General features: G+C 40.2%; 1 protein-coding gene across 10 annotated transcripts in view; it reads left to right on the top strand.

The window, feature by feature from the left end:
* Nucleotides 1-13554, top strand: part of FOXN3 (forkhead box N3) — a 385552-nt gene that overhangs the window by 71953 nt on the left and 300045 nt on the right. For 2 of the 10 annotated variants that reach the window (XM_045807657.2, XM_045807653.2), the window contains 2 exons: nt 5-104; nt 543-636. The exons of 6 other annotated variants lie outside the window; for them this stretch is intronic. The gene's annotated coding sequence lies outside the window, so the exon portion shown is untranslated. The remainder of the gene's footprint in view (nt 1-4; nt 105-542; nt 637-13554) is intronic. 2 more of the 10 variants (XM_087856172.1, XM_045807656.2) reach the window with 1 other exon arrangement.

Here is a 13554-nt window from a genome sequence, read left to right as displayed (position 1 = left end):
ATAGGTTCGTTTGGGTCGCGTTTCTCTCTTTGAAATGCGGTGAGGACAGCTGACGCGCGCTCCCTGCTTTCTGAGCACTTACTGCTCTGAGCAACCCTGTGAAGGTCAGTATTGCCATCACGTGCATTTCAGAGGTGGGATGGTCACACAGGAGGAATATCTGACCCAGGGACCCACGGCTAGTGCTCGTGGCTCAGTCAGGATCGGAACTCAAGTCTGCGGGATTCTGGAACCCCGATGCCCTGAGCTACCACCCAATGCTCTTACGTCGTTGGCGAGTCGTTCCTCCCCCTCTCTCCCCCGAAACGTCTTAGCTGGTGGCTGTATTTTGCCTCCAGTGACCTTAGCGAGGAGTTGATGTCGTGGAAAGGCTCAAGCTCAGCACCAAACAAATGTGCCACTATTTACCACCGTTTAATCTTTGTCTTGGATAATGTGGCCTTTCATCATTAAATAGATCCAAATTTATGGAGTAGGATATGTGACTTTAATTCTTTTGTACTGACTGGGTGTTACAACACTCTATGTTTCTGTGGGCACAGGCATAAATCTTCCTTCCAGTGTTAACAGAAAATCAATCATGACTCCGACGCCATCCTTTTGGGGAGTTCCACGGAAGAGCTACCTTATGAATAGGTAAGAGTAAAATTGAAGAGATGTCATGAGACAGTTCAGAGCAAGGGAAAGACCTTGGGCGGGGTAGGCTTGTCAAGAGGAGTTGCCAAAGAACAGGCTAGACAAAGGTAAGGAAGAAGGTTTGGCAAAGTCAGCAAGCTCTGCTTGTTGAAAAGACAGTCTGGAAAATACTGGACCAGTTCACACACAGGCAGTCGCAATCCAAGGACAAGTGAACAGCACCCCTTTGGTAAAAAGTTTATTCGCTGTATTTTCTCTGTAGTGGGTCACTGCAGGGTGAGAAAAGGCCACATGATCTCCTGACTGCGAACGCATGCCTTCAGGTATTGCTGCTTGAAGATTCAGGAGGTTCAAGAAGAATAATTAAAATAAAACGCCATTCCATGTCTTGACCTGTGTTCAGTGTGCCAAAAATATAGCCATGAAAAATGCCAGGGTTACACATTTTGTGGTCTCGGAGGAACGTTGTGATCAGCCTTGAGCTGCTCATAAAAAAGAAATACTACCGTGGTCTTATTTGGACCGTGTCTTGAAGATCTTTTAGAGTAGATTTGCAGCTGAAATTTCACCTCAACGAAAAAAAAAAAAAAGGAAAGAAAAGAAAAAAGAAAGAAAAGCAAAGCCGTGCCTCACTTAAAACATTAGGCATGTCATGCCAGAGTAAAATAATGGAATCAGGAAGAGAAAATGCTCCATTGAGATAAAACAGCTGTCTTCTATACTCACCACTTAAGTATAATTCACCTGCTGTTTGTTGGTTATGCTTTAATGGGAAGGAATATTAAGGGAATGAGAAAGAATTTTTTTATTAAATGGAAGCTCATTGCAAAAAAAAATATATCTAGATATAGATATAGATATAGATATAGATACAGATATATATCTCCCCCCAACAGAAGCATCTGTTTTAGAAGACGAGGTTCTGGAATGTAAGTGAAAGTATACCCCCCAAGATCCTGCCGCCTGGCATGTGGGAAGAAAGGAGTAAATATAAAACGTGCGGAGCCACCGGCAGAACAGACCTTGTGGAGTCCATGTGAGGTGTCGTGGGTGTCACTGCCCAGCTCACTGGTTCTCAAACTTGGATGTCCTTTGGAATCACCTGGGGAGTTTGGGGAAAAAAAAAAGTGGGATGCCCGGTTCCACACCCAGAGATTCTGATTTAATTGCTCTGGGCTGTGGCCGGGGCATGGGGATCTTTAAAAGCTCCCCTAAAGACTCATGTACAGCCAAGTTTGAGGACCACTGGCCTAGATGATGACTAATTTCTTTCTCCCCTGGTGTTCTTTGCAGCGAGGGCCATTTACTATGGCAACTTAGGGTTAGAAGCCTCGGTCCTTCAAGCCAGACTCACAGAGTACTTAACTAAGTCTTCGGTTTGATAGATTCCTCTCTTTAAGGGCTAAAAAGTAACATTCCAGTGTTCTCTTGAAAAATGAGCCCTGAGATTTTTATTTTTCCCCATCACAGAGGAAAGCGTAAGTGTGTTCTCTTTAAACTTCATAGTAGGCAAAAAGAGAAAAGAAAATGAGTACATCCAGATGCCGGCAAAGTTCCAAGTCCTGAGCCGTTGTTGACCAAGGTATCTTGGGGGATTAAGTCTTGACCCTAATTTGCTGCTGTTAAAAAAAGAAGAAAGGGGGGCGCCTGGGTGGCGCAGTCGTTGAGCGCCTGCCTTCGGCTCAGGGCGTGATCCTGGCGTTGCGGGATCGAGTCCCACATCGGGCTCCTCGGCTGGGAGCCTGCTTCTTCCTCTCCCACTCCCCCTGCTTGTGTTCCCTCTCTCGCTGGCTGTCTCTCTGTCACATAAATAAAAAAAATCTTTAAAAAAAAAAAAGAAAGGAAGGAAGGAAGAAAAAGAAAAGAAATAGAAATATGTTCTTTTTTTTTTTTTTAAGATTTTATTTTTTTATTTATTTATTTGAGAGAGAGAGAAGGAGCAGGGGGAAGAGCAGAGGGAGAAGCAGACTCCCCGCAGAGCAGGGAGCCTGATGCAGGGCTTGATCCCAGGACCCTGAGATCTTGACCTGAACCGAAGGCAGATGCTTAACGTTCGGAGCCAGCTAGGTGCCCCTAGAACTAATTCTTGATTATAAGTCAGCAAAGCAGAACCACATACCCCAACTCGAGTGGGAGCTCTTTTCTCCTTTTTGGGATTTCCAGGGAATGCCAGACAGTATGGTACAACATAAATAAGAAGAAATGTGGTTTTTAGTTAGTACTTTGCTAAGGATAAGCTTTGACTTCGAATAATTTACTTAACTTTTTATGAGATGGATTTTCCAAAGTAGGGGTAATGCTATCCCTTCTATCTTCTACTCTGAAATAAGATACACTTTGATGGAGGACATTTAGTTCCCTATAAGCACGTCCCCCCAGACAATGCATTCTCGAGGAGTGATTGAACGGGAGTCTTGACTTCAACACCAACCGGCGATAAAGTTGGGAAGTCCTGGGGGCGGGGAGTTGGATCCAGGCGAAGCCAAAGCACAAAGCGGGCTTGAGTGGTGCTCCTCAAACGGAATGTGCCCACGAATCTAGAGATGCTGTGAAAATACAGACTCCGATTCAACAGGTGGACGAGGGGCCCGAGAGAATCCGTGTTTCCAGGGGATGCCGATGACGCTGATCCCCGGGTCCCACTTTGAGAGGCATGGCGGTTCAGAACAGCTCTGTGCGCTGCTGAATGCTTCTCTTAGGGCAGCGGGAAGAGAGTCCATCGTGGCCCATGAAGACGGGTGTTGTGTAGCTGCTGTCTAAGCAGACAAATGAAGCACAAACACGAGAATCATTTTGTGTCTTTGAGTTTGTGTGGCCCCAAGCACCTTGCTGTGATCAGTGCCTATTTATGTTCTAGACTGGACTGCCCTTTTTACAGATACTAATTTTTATATACTTTCCATTTTCTATATGACCTTCAGGGGAGCCTGAGTATAAAAATGTAGGTAGGTTTTTTTCCATTAATTTCCCCCCATTTTTATTGAATTCTGCCGTGTTGGCCTCTCATTTTTCTCTGCGATCCAATCTAACATAGCTCTCGCGTCTTTGTTACCTACATGCATAGCAAGGTCTCTTTTATCTGCTGCCTACAACAGTGATTTTTTTTTTTAAAATTCTGTAGATAAGTGCTAGAATGATTCAAGATAATCATCCAGTTGACCTCGTTCTCATTGGGTTATCGGTGGAAATAGTGGGGTAAAAATCGGCCTGCCAACATTGTTATAAATAAGATCCCCTAATTATATATTTTTTTTGCCCAACTGATAGACCTTTGTTTTGCTGCTATAAATCAATGGCTGTGTTGTGTTTCCCTGGTCGCTTCATAATGTTCTTACACATTATTTAGGTTTGTAAAGTTTAAGAACAGATGTAATTTCATGTGTTCTAATTTGAACATGGAGTTTGGAAAGGGAAGAGGGTTTTAAAAAAATATGGTTGTGGGGCGCCTGGGTGGTGCAGTCGTTAAGCGTCTGCCTTCGGCTCAGGGCATGATCCCAGCATTCTGGGATCGAGCCCCACGTCAGGCTCCTAGGCTGGGAGCCTGCTTCTTCTTCATCTCCCACTCTCCCTGATTATGTTCCCTCTCTCACTGGCTGTCTCTCTCTGTCAAATAAATAAATAAAACCTTTAAAAAAAAATATGGTTGTGACATGTTTATTATAAACATGTGACAATGGAACCAGTGATTATGCTGGTGGTGTGTACGTATTGTACCTTGTCAACAGAGAGCTTCTATGTTTGCGGATTTCACGTGGTATTTGCTTTCTTTAAAAAAAAAAAAAAATAGAACCAATGACGTCTCTGAGAGGACTTTAAACACATTCCGGTTTAAAATAGTCCTCTATAGGGGCGCTGGGTGGCTCCGTCGGTGAAGCATCTGCCTTAGGCTCCAGTCATGATCTCAGGGTCCTGGGATGGAGCCCCACGTCGGGCTCCCTGCTCAGTGGGGAGTCTGCTTGTCCCTCTCCCTCTACCCCTCCTCCTGCTCATGCTCTCGCTCTCAAATAAATAAATAAATAAATAAAATCTTAAACAAAAATAAATAGTCCCTCTAACTAGGCTTCTTCTTGAAGTTTCCATGGCTTTCTCTCAGAATGGCAGACCTTTTGAAATATGAGCTGACTTTCAGCTGCCACAGTCCGTTGTTTCTCATTCTCTAAGCCAGTGACTCCTGAACATCAGAGTCCCCTGAAAGCTGAATGAATACGGGGCTGCTGGACGCCATCACCAGAGCTTCCGATTTAGGTGGTGTGAGGTGGCGCCCGAGAACTTGCATTTCTCCCGCGTGGCCGGGCGATGCTGATGCTGCTTGCTGGTCCACGCACCCCACTTGGAGAACCACTGCAGGTGAAGCCTTGCGAAGTATTGTCTGGAACCAGAGCATGGGATCTTGTCAGAAACACAGAATCTTAGGTTCCAGCCCGGACTGACTGACGAATCAGAGTCTGCGCGCTTACCCAGGTTCTGTGTGATTTGTGCCCACATTCACGTTTGCCAAGCCCTGCGGTAAGGTATTCATCACACCGTAAACGCTCCGAGGATGGCATTGAGATTTTACGGGCACTGAGGCAAGGGGAAAGAGGAAGTCCTAAAGAAATCGAACTCTTCGGTACTTAGTAAATCTTTCTCACAGCATCTTCTCTGGCAAGCTGAGGTCAACCTGACCGTGGTCGAACTTGCTGAGAGGAGTTCAATTCTGTACCATTCCAGAAAGTAGCTTCTAATTATCCCTTTCACTCTAGAGAAAAATGACACGTGTGTTTATTTAAAACCACTTACCTAAAAAGCATCATAATATTTACAAATTGCTTATCATAACAAAGCAAGCGCCAATAATCAGATTCATTCATTGGGGTGTTCTGCCAACAAATTTTGGAAATACCCAAGAGAGCGTAGCAGACAGATGGGCCTAGAGATCTGGGAGACTTGTTCGGCACCAGACCACTGCAGGTTCTTCTTCACCTTTCTTTCCTTTTTTTTTAATTTTTAAATTTTTGGGTAATTTCTACACCCAACGTGGGGCTTGAACTTACAACCTCAAGACCAAGAGTTGCCTGCTCTACCAACTGAGGCAGCTGGGTGCTTCTCTTTACCACAGCCTCAGGACTATGTAGTAAACCCTGACGTTGGTAATGATAATCTTGAGACGTTGTTTAATCCAGTGGAAAGTAAACAACAACAAGAAAAGTTTTTCTGGAATATTCAGTTATTCAGAACCAAAAGAGCTCCCTTCCTGAATAAACGAAGAGTCTAATGTATTTTTTCTTTCAATTTGATGAAATGACAAACCTTTGGAATTCTTAGGTGTTACTTCCTTAAAAGAGGAAAGTAGTATCTGACATTGGCAAATATATTTTTTTGCCCCAGTTTTCCAGTAATTAAAAGTGAAAAAAAGAGGAGGAGAGGGAAAGGGAAGCAGTACGGAAAGACAATAAAAGCATCTAGACTTTGCAAACATTTTTCGTATTCTTTAGTTGTAAGTAATGCCACAAAGAAAACAGGGTACATCTTCCTGACCTATCTCTTTAACATGAAGATTTGTGGCAGGAAGTGTTACACGATCTAACTAGTAATTAACATTAAACATTATGTTTATATTAAAACAAATACAAACCATTTGTGAACCAGGAAGTAATGTGTACAGATTTTTAAGATACAGTGTGAGAGGGGCGTCTGGGTGGTTTGGTCAGTTAAGCATCCAACTCTTGGTTTTGGCTCAGGTCATGATCTCATGGTCGTGAGATAGAACCCTTCCATCAGGCTCTGCGCTGGGCGTGGAGCCTGCTTAAGAGTCTCTCTCTCCCTCTTCCTCTGCCCATCCCTCCCTCCCTCCCTCTCAAAAAAAAAAAAAAAGTTATAGTGTGAGACTTAAAGAAATTTGGTTTTGGTGGCTGGCTGCTGTGGGGGTTGTGTCCCCAGATCCCTAGAGGTTTACTCGTTTTCTTCTATATGGATTCTTTGGTGGGAAACTTTAAGAAGCATGTCTTAAGATATCAGGTAATCTTTTTAAAAAATGCCTTTATTGAGGTGTACTTGATATATAATACGTTACACGTGTTTAGAGTGTGCAGTTTGATAAGTTTTGACGTATGTATACACCTGTGAATCCGTCCTAACAATCAAGATAATGAAGATACCTGTCACCTGCAAAAGCTTCTTCCTTCTCCTTTGTAATCTCCCCTTTCATCCCTCCCCACCGTCTATCAAATAGGCAAGCGACCTCTAATCTGCCATCTGTCACTATAGATTACTTTGCACTGTCTACAGTTTTATATAAGTGCAATCATACAGTATGTACTTTTGGAGGGAGCGTGTCTGGCTTCTTTCATTCAGTGTAATGATTTTTAGATTCATCCGTGTGTGTAAGATGTATACATGAGTATAGTATGTATTAACCCTTCAGTCCTCTTTATTGCTGGGTAGTATTCCATTGCATGGATATATCACACTTTGTTTTCCCATTCACCTTTTGATGGACATTTGTTTTTTGTTGTTGTTTTTAAAGATTTATTAATTTGAGAGAAAGAGAGTGTGTGTACAAATGGGGAGGAGGGGCAGAGGGAGAAGCAGACTCCCTGCTGAGCAGGGAGCCCGATGTTGGGCTCGATCCCACGACTCTGAGATCATGACCTGAGCTGAAGGCAGACACTTAACCAACTGAGTGACCCAGACGCCCCTTGATGGACGTTTGAGTTGTTTCCAGTCGATGGCTGTCAGAAACAAACCTGCTGTGAACATTTGTGTACAAATATACGTATGGTCATAGGCTTTCATTTCTCTTGGGTAAATGCCTAAGATTGGAATGTTTTACTTTTAAGAACCTGCCAAAATGTTTCCCAAATTATTCGTACCATTTTACATTCTCACCAGCAACATGAGAGCTCCAGTGGCTTCACATTTTTGCTAAAATTTGGTATGATCCTTATAAATTTTAGCCATTCCACTAGGTGTGTAGTAGATGCATCTCATTTGCATATGCAAATTTAATTTGCATTTCCCTACTGACTCATGTTGTTAAGCATTTTCCCGTGTTCTTCTTTGCCATTAATACATCTTCTTTTTTTTTTTTTCTCAAAGACTTTATTTATTTATTCAATAGAGATAGAGACAGCCAGCGAGAGAGGGAACACAAGCAGGGGGAGTGGGAGAGGAAGAAGCAGGATCATAGCAGAGGAGCCTGATGCGGGGCTCGATCCCATAATGCCGGGATCACGCCCTGAGCCGAAGGCAGACGCTTAACCGCTATGCCACCCAGGCGCCCCTGCCATTAATACATCTTCTTTAGTGAAATGTCTGTTAAAGTCTTTGCCCATTATACTGTTGGGTTGGTTATCTACTCCTTATTGAGTTTTGAGAGTTTTAAACAAATGTATTTAAGATATAAATTCTTTGTCAGATATGTGATATGCAGATATTTTATCACAGTCTCTGACTCATATTTTCATTTTTTGACCATATCTTTGGAAGAACAGATATTTTTAATTTTGAAATTTATTCATTATTCCCTTTATGGATTGCACTTTTGGTGTTATATCTAAGAGGTATTGGCCTAACATTTTTTCTTTTGTTTTTCTCTAAAAGCTGTATAGTTTTACGTTTAGCTCGTGGTCCATTTTGAATTAATTTTTGTATATGGTGCAAGGTATGTATTGAAGTTCATTTTTTAAATATATAGATTTCAAATTGTTCCAGAACCATTTGTTTTGTTTTGTTTTGTTTTTTAAAGATTTTATTTATTTATTCGACAGAGATAGAGACAGCCAGTGAGAGAGGGAACACAAGCAGGGGGAGTGGGAGAGGAAGAAGCAGGCTCATAGCGGAGGAGCCCGATGTGGGGCTCGATCCCATAACGCCGGGATCACGCCCTGAGCCGAAGGCAGACACTTAGCCACTGTGCCACCCAGGCGCCCCCAGAACCATTTGTTGAAACAAACTTCTTTCTCTACTAAATTACTTTTATACCTTTGTTTAAAATTAATTGACCAAATATGTGTGTCTGTTTCCAGACTATCTATTTTGTTGTATTGATCTATCTTTTAAAAAAATATTTATTTTTAAGTAATCTGTGTATCCAACATGGGGCTTGAACTCATGACCCCAAGATCAAGAGTTGCACGCTCTTCTGACTGAACCAGTCAGGCACCCCACCTCCCCCCTCTAAAAAAAAGAGAAGTGGTGAGATAAAATCTTGCCTTGTTCCTGATCTTAGGAGAAAAGCATTGTCTTGTAAGTATGATGGTAGCTGTGGAGTTAGGGTTTGTTTTTTCCTCTTTTTCATAGATGCTCTTTATTAAGCTGAGGAGGTTCCTTTCTATTCCTAGTTTGCTGATAGATTTTACCAAGAAGAGATACTGGATTTTGTCAAATGTTTTTTTCTGTGTTTACTGAGATGATCATATGACTTCATTTTTAGTTGTTACTATGGTGAATTATATTGATTCTTCTAATGTTAAATCAACCCTGCACTCCCAGAATAAGCTCCACTCTGTCTTATCTTTTACATTTATTAGATTTGATTGATTCAACTTTTTTTTTTTTTGTTAAGAATTTTTGTATGTGTATTCCTGAAAGATATTGTCTTTAGTTTTCTTTCCTTGTATATCTTTGTCTAGTCTTGGTACTGGAGTGATCCTGGTCTCATAGAATAAAGTGGAGAACATTCTCCCTTCTTCAATTTCCTGGAAGTTTTGTGTATAGTATTATTTTTATTTTAAATGTTGGGTAGAATTCACCACTGAAACTATCTGGGCTTGCAGTTTTTGAAAGGAAATTTTTAGCTACAAGTTCAAGTTTACTAATAGATGTAAGCTTTTTCAGATTATATATTTCTTTTTCATTGGTCTTTGTTAATTTGTGTCTTTCAGGGAATTTGTCCACTAAATTATTGAGTTTATTGGCATAAAATTGTTCCTACTGTCCACTCATTATACTTTTAATATCTACAGACCGTAGTAACATCATTTCTTATTCCTGATATTGGTAATATGTTTTTTTCTTCCTTTTTTCCTAATAATACTGATTAGAGATTTAGCAGTTCTATTGACCTTCTGAAGGAACTAGCTTTTGGTTTCATTGAAATTTCCCTATTTTTTGGTTTTTTTCCTATTTAATTGATATTTTTTCTCTATTATTTCCTTCTATTTGCTTTGGGTTTTTCTGGTTTCTTAAGGTAGAAGACACTGAAGTTATTGATTTGGGGCCTTTCTTCTTGTTTTTTTTTTTTTTTTTTAAAGATTTTATTTATTTATTTATGTGACAGAGAGACAGCCAGCGAGAGAGGGAACACAAGCAGGGGGAGTGGGAGAGGAAGAAGCAGGCTCGTAGCGGAGGAGCCCGATGTGGGACTCGATCCCGGAACGCCAGGATCACGCCCTGAGCCGAAGGCAGACGCTTTAACGACTGCGCTACCCAGGCGCCCCGTTTCTTCTTGTTTAATATAAGCACTTAGTGTTGTAAACTTTCCTCTTACTCTGATTTAGCAGTGCCCTACAAATTGTAATATGTTGTTTTTATTTTCATTCAGTTCAAAATACTTTCTCATTTTCCTCTTGATTTCTTCTTTGACTCATGAGTTAATTAGAGATGTGTTATTTATTTTTCAGTTATTTGGGAATTTCTCAAATATCATCCTGTTATTGATTTCTAATTTAATTCCATTATGGTCAGAGAACACATTTGTATAACTTAAATCCTTTTATATTTACTGATATGTTTGATGGCTTTGAATGTGATCTATCTCGGTAAATGTTTCCTGTGCACTTGAATGGGTAGTGTTCTGTTGTTGGGTGTAGTGTTCTTGACATTACAACAATTTTGTTGATAGTATTGTTCAAGTCTCCTATCTTTCCTGATTTTCTGTCTACTTACTCTATCAGTTATTGAGAAAAGGTTGCTGGGAATCTCTAATTGTGGATTTGTCTATTTTTCCTTACAGTTCTATCGTTTTCTTCATGTATTTTAAAGTTCTGTTACCAGGTGTCTAAATATTTAGGGTTGTTATGTCCTCTTGATTAATTGACCGCTCTAGATGAAATTATTCCCTTTACCTTGGTAATATTCTGTAATTTAAAATCTTTGTTTGCTATTAATACAGCCATTCTAGCTGTCTTTAGATTAATGCTGGTATAGTACATTTCTTTATATTTGTGACTTGGTAGTTCAAGTGGTTTCCTTGTAAGCAGCATGTGGTTTAATCTTATGTTTTTTCTCATTTAACAATCTTTGTCTCTTAATTGGGATATTTAGACTATTTACATATAATATAATTATTGATTTGGTTGAGTTTAAACCTATCACTTAATTATTTGTTTCATGTTTGTTTAATCTGTTCTTCATTACTCTTTCTTTTCTGCCTCCCTTTAGAGTGATCATTCTTTTTTGATTCTGTTTTACTGTTTTTATTTACTTGATAGCTATATCTCTTTGTATTATTTTAGTAGTGACTTTGGCATTTGTAGTATACATCGTTGTCAAGGTCAACCTTCAAGTTATATTGTACTAGTTACTGTATAGTATAAGAATCTTTAAGAGAGTACATTGCTATTTCTTTACCCCTGGCCTTTGTGCTATTGTTGTCTTATCCTTTATTACTTCTTTATTTGTTATAAACCCCACCATTCATTGTTAGTATTTTTGTTTTATTTGTTTATTTAAAAAAATTGTTTTTTAAGATTTTATTTATTTATTTGACAGAGAGTGAGACAGTGAGAGAGGGAACACAAGCAGGGGGAGTGGAAGAGGGAGAAGCAGGCTTCCCGCTGAGCAAGGAGCCTGATGCGGGACTCAATCCCAGGACCCCGGGATCATGACCTGAGCCGAAGGCAGCCGTTTAATGGCTGAGCCACCCAGGTGCCCTAGTATTTTTGTTTTAAACAACCAGTTGCCTTTTAAAGAGATTTAAATAATAAAGAAATGGTCTTTTATATTCATCTACATAGTTATCATTTCTGGTGGTTTTTATTCTTTTGCGTATATCCAGAGTTCCAACTCGTATCACTTTCCCTCTGCCTGAATGGCTTCCTTTAACGTTATTTATAGTGCTGGTCTGCTGGCAGTGAATTCTTTTAGTTTTCATATGTCTGAAAAAGTATTTCACTTTGTTTTTAAAAGCTATTTTCACTGGATATAAAATTCAAATTTGACAGGTTTTTTTTTTTTTTTCTTTTTGCACTTGGAAGATGTGGCTCCACTGTCCTGCAACTTGCATTGTTTCTGATGAGAAATCTACTGTCATCTTTCTGTCCCCAGTGTGTTTTCCACCCCTTCTGGGTACATCCACCATGTTGTTGTTGTTGTTGTTCTTAATCCCTTTTTCCCCCCAAAAGTTTGACTATGATGTGCCAGGCATGGCTTTCTTCATATGTCCCTTGCTTGGTGTTTTCGGATCTACTTAAACATGAAAACATATGTCTCTTTTTTAATTAAGTTTTTTATTTTAATTCCAGTATTGTTAACATACAGTGTTATATCAGTTTCCGGTGTACAGTATAGCGATTCAGCAGTTCTGTATGTTACTCGGTGCTCATTGTGATAAGCATGCTCTTTAATCCCCTTCATCTCTTTCACCCATCCCCCACCCACCTAAAAATTTATGTCTTTAACAAAATTTGAGAAATTGTATCTTCAGATAATCTTTGTGCCTCATTCTTTCTCTCTCCTGTTCTCTCTTCTCCTTCTTATACTTTAATTGCTAAACATGGACAGATAGTCAGTCTCATAGGTCTCCAAGGTTCTCATTTTTTCCAGTCTTTATTTCTCTCTGTTCTATCGACTGAATAAGTCTGTTTTGTCTTTGAGTTTATAGATTGTTTTCCGTTCTTTCTGTTCTGCTCTTAAGCCTATTCAGGAGATTTTTACATTTCAGATTTTAATTCTCCATTTGGTTCTTGTCATTATGAGTGTATTTTGTTTGTCATGTGTATTGATTTTTGTGCTGAGGTATCATGTGCATAGTTTTAATAGGCTTTTAAAATCTTTGTCGGTTAATTCTAATGTGTGTCATCTTGGGGTCAGCCTTTTTGATTGCTTTTGAGTTTTCTCTTGAGTACAGGCTGTATTTTCTTGTTTCTTCACATGTCTAGACATTTTAGATTATAACCCAGATGTTGTGAATGATATATTGTAGAGACTCTGGACTCTTATTTTTTTTTAAAGATTTATGTATTTATTTGAGAGAGAGAGAGAGAGTGTGAGAGCACATACTTGCCTGAGTGGCAGGGAGGGGCAGAGAAAGAGGGGGAGAGAGAAAGAAAACCTCAAGCCGACTCCACGCTGAGTATGGAGCCTGACACAGGGCTGTCTCATGATCCTGAGATCATGACCTGAGCCAAAACCAAGAGTTGAACGCTTAACCAACTGAGCCACCCAGGTGCCCCTGGATTCTGTTATTCTTAAAAGACATTGATTTGTCTTGTTTTGTGTCCTTAGGCAGTTATCTTGAGTTCACTGTAACTCCAGCCCTTGTCTTTTTGGTGGTTGGGCAGCAGCTAAATCTCTTTACATTTTGTGTAGCCTTAGCTTATCTTCTTGTAATCTTCCCCACACACAGATGGTTACAGATTGAGGCAGAATTTTTACACAAGACTTGGGGCTTCCTTCTCTCAGGCTCTCTCCTTCCTGGGATTTTACCCCTCACTTTATAGCTGCTGTGTTTGCCCTGGACTCTGCCTTCTGGTTCTTCCAGCCAGTACCTTGGGTGTTCTGGCTCTGTTTTAAGAGCCCCATGTGGCACTGATTAGTTTTTTTTCTTAAAAAACATAAAATCCACCCATCACCTTTCCCTTCGTTCGAGTGTAGACTCCCCTATAGTTTTTGCTTCTTACTGCAATCAGGTCGTATTTTTATCTGTTTCTTTGCTCATTTGTTTGGTTTTAAAAGCTAAGGTCAGTAGTTATTTTCAAAAGGATTGGTCTGTTAGAA

The sequence above is a fragment of the Ursus americanus genome, chromosome 26 (assembly GCF_024610735.1).
Source record: "Ursus americanus isolate L20-20 chromosome 26, mUrsAme1.1.p, whole genome shotgun sequence".
Lineage (NCBI taxonomy): Eukaryota > Metazoa > Chordata > Mammalia > Carnivora > Ursidae > Ursus > Ursus americanus.
The sequence above is the reverse complement of the archived record's forward strand: the minus strand, read 5'-3'. Positions and strand labels throughout refer to the sequence as shown.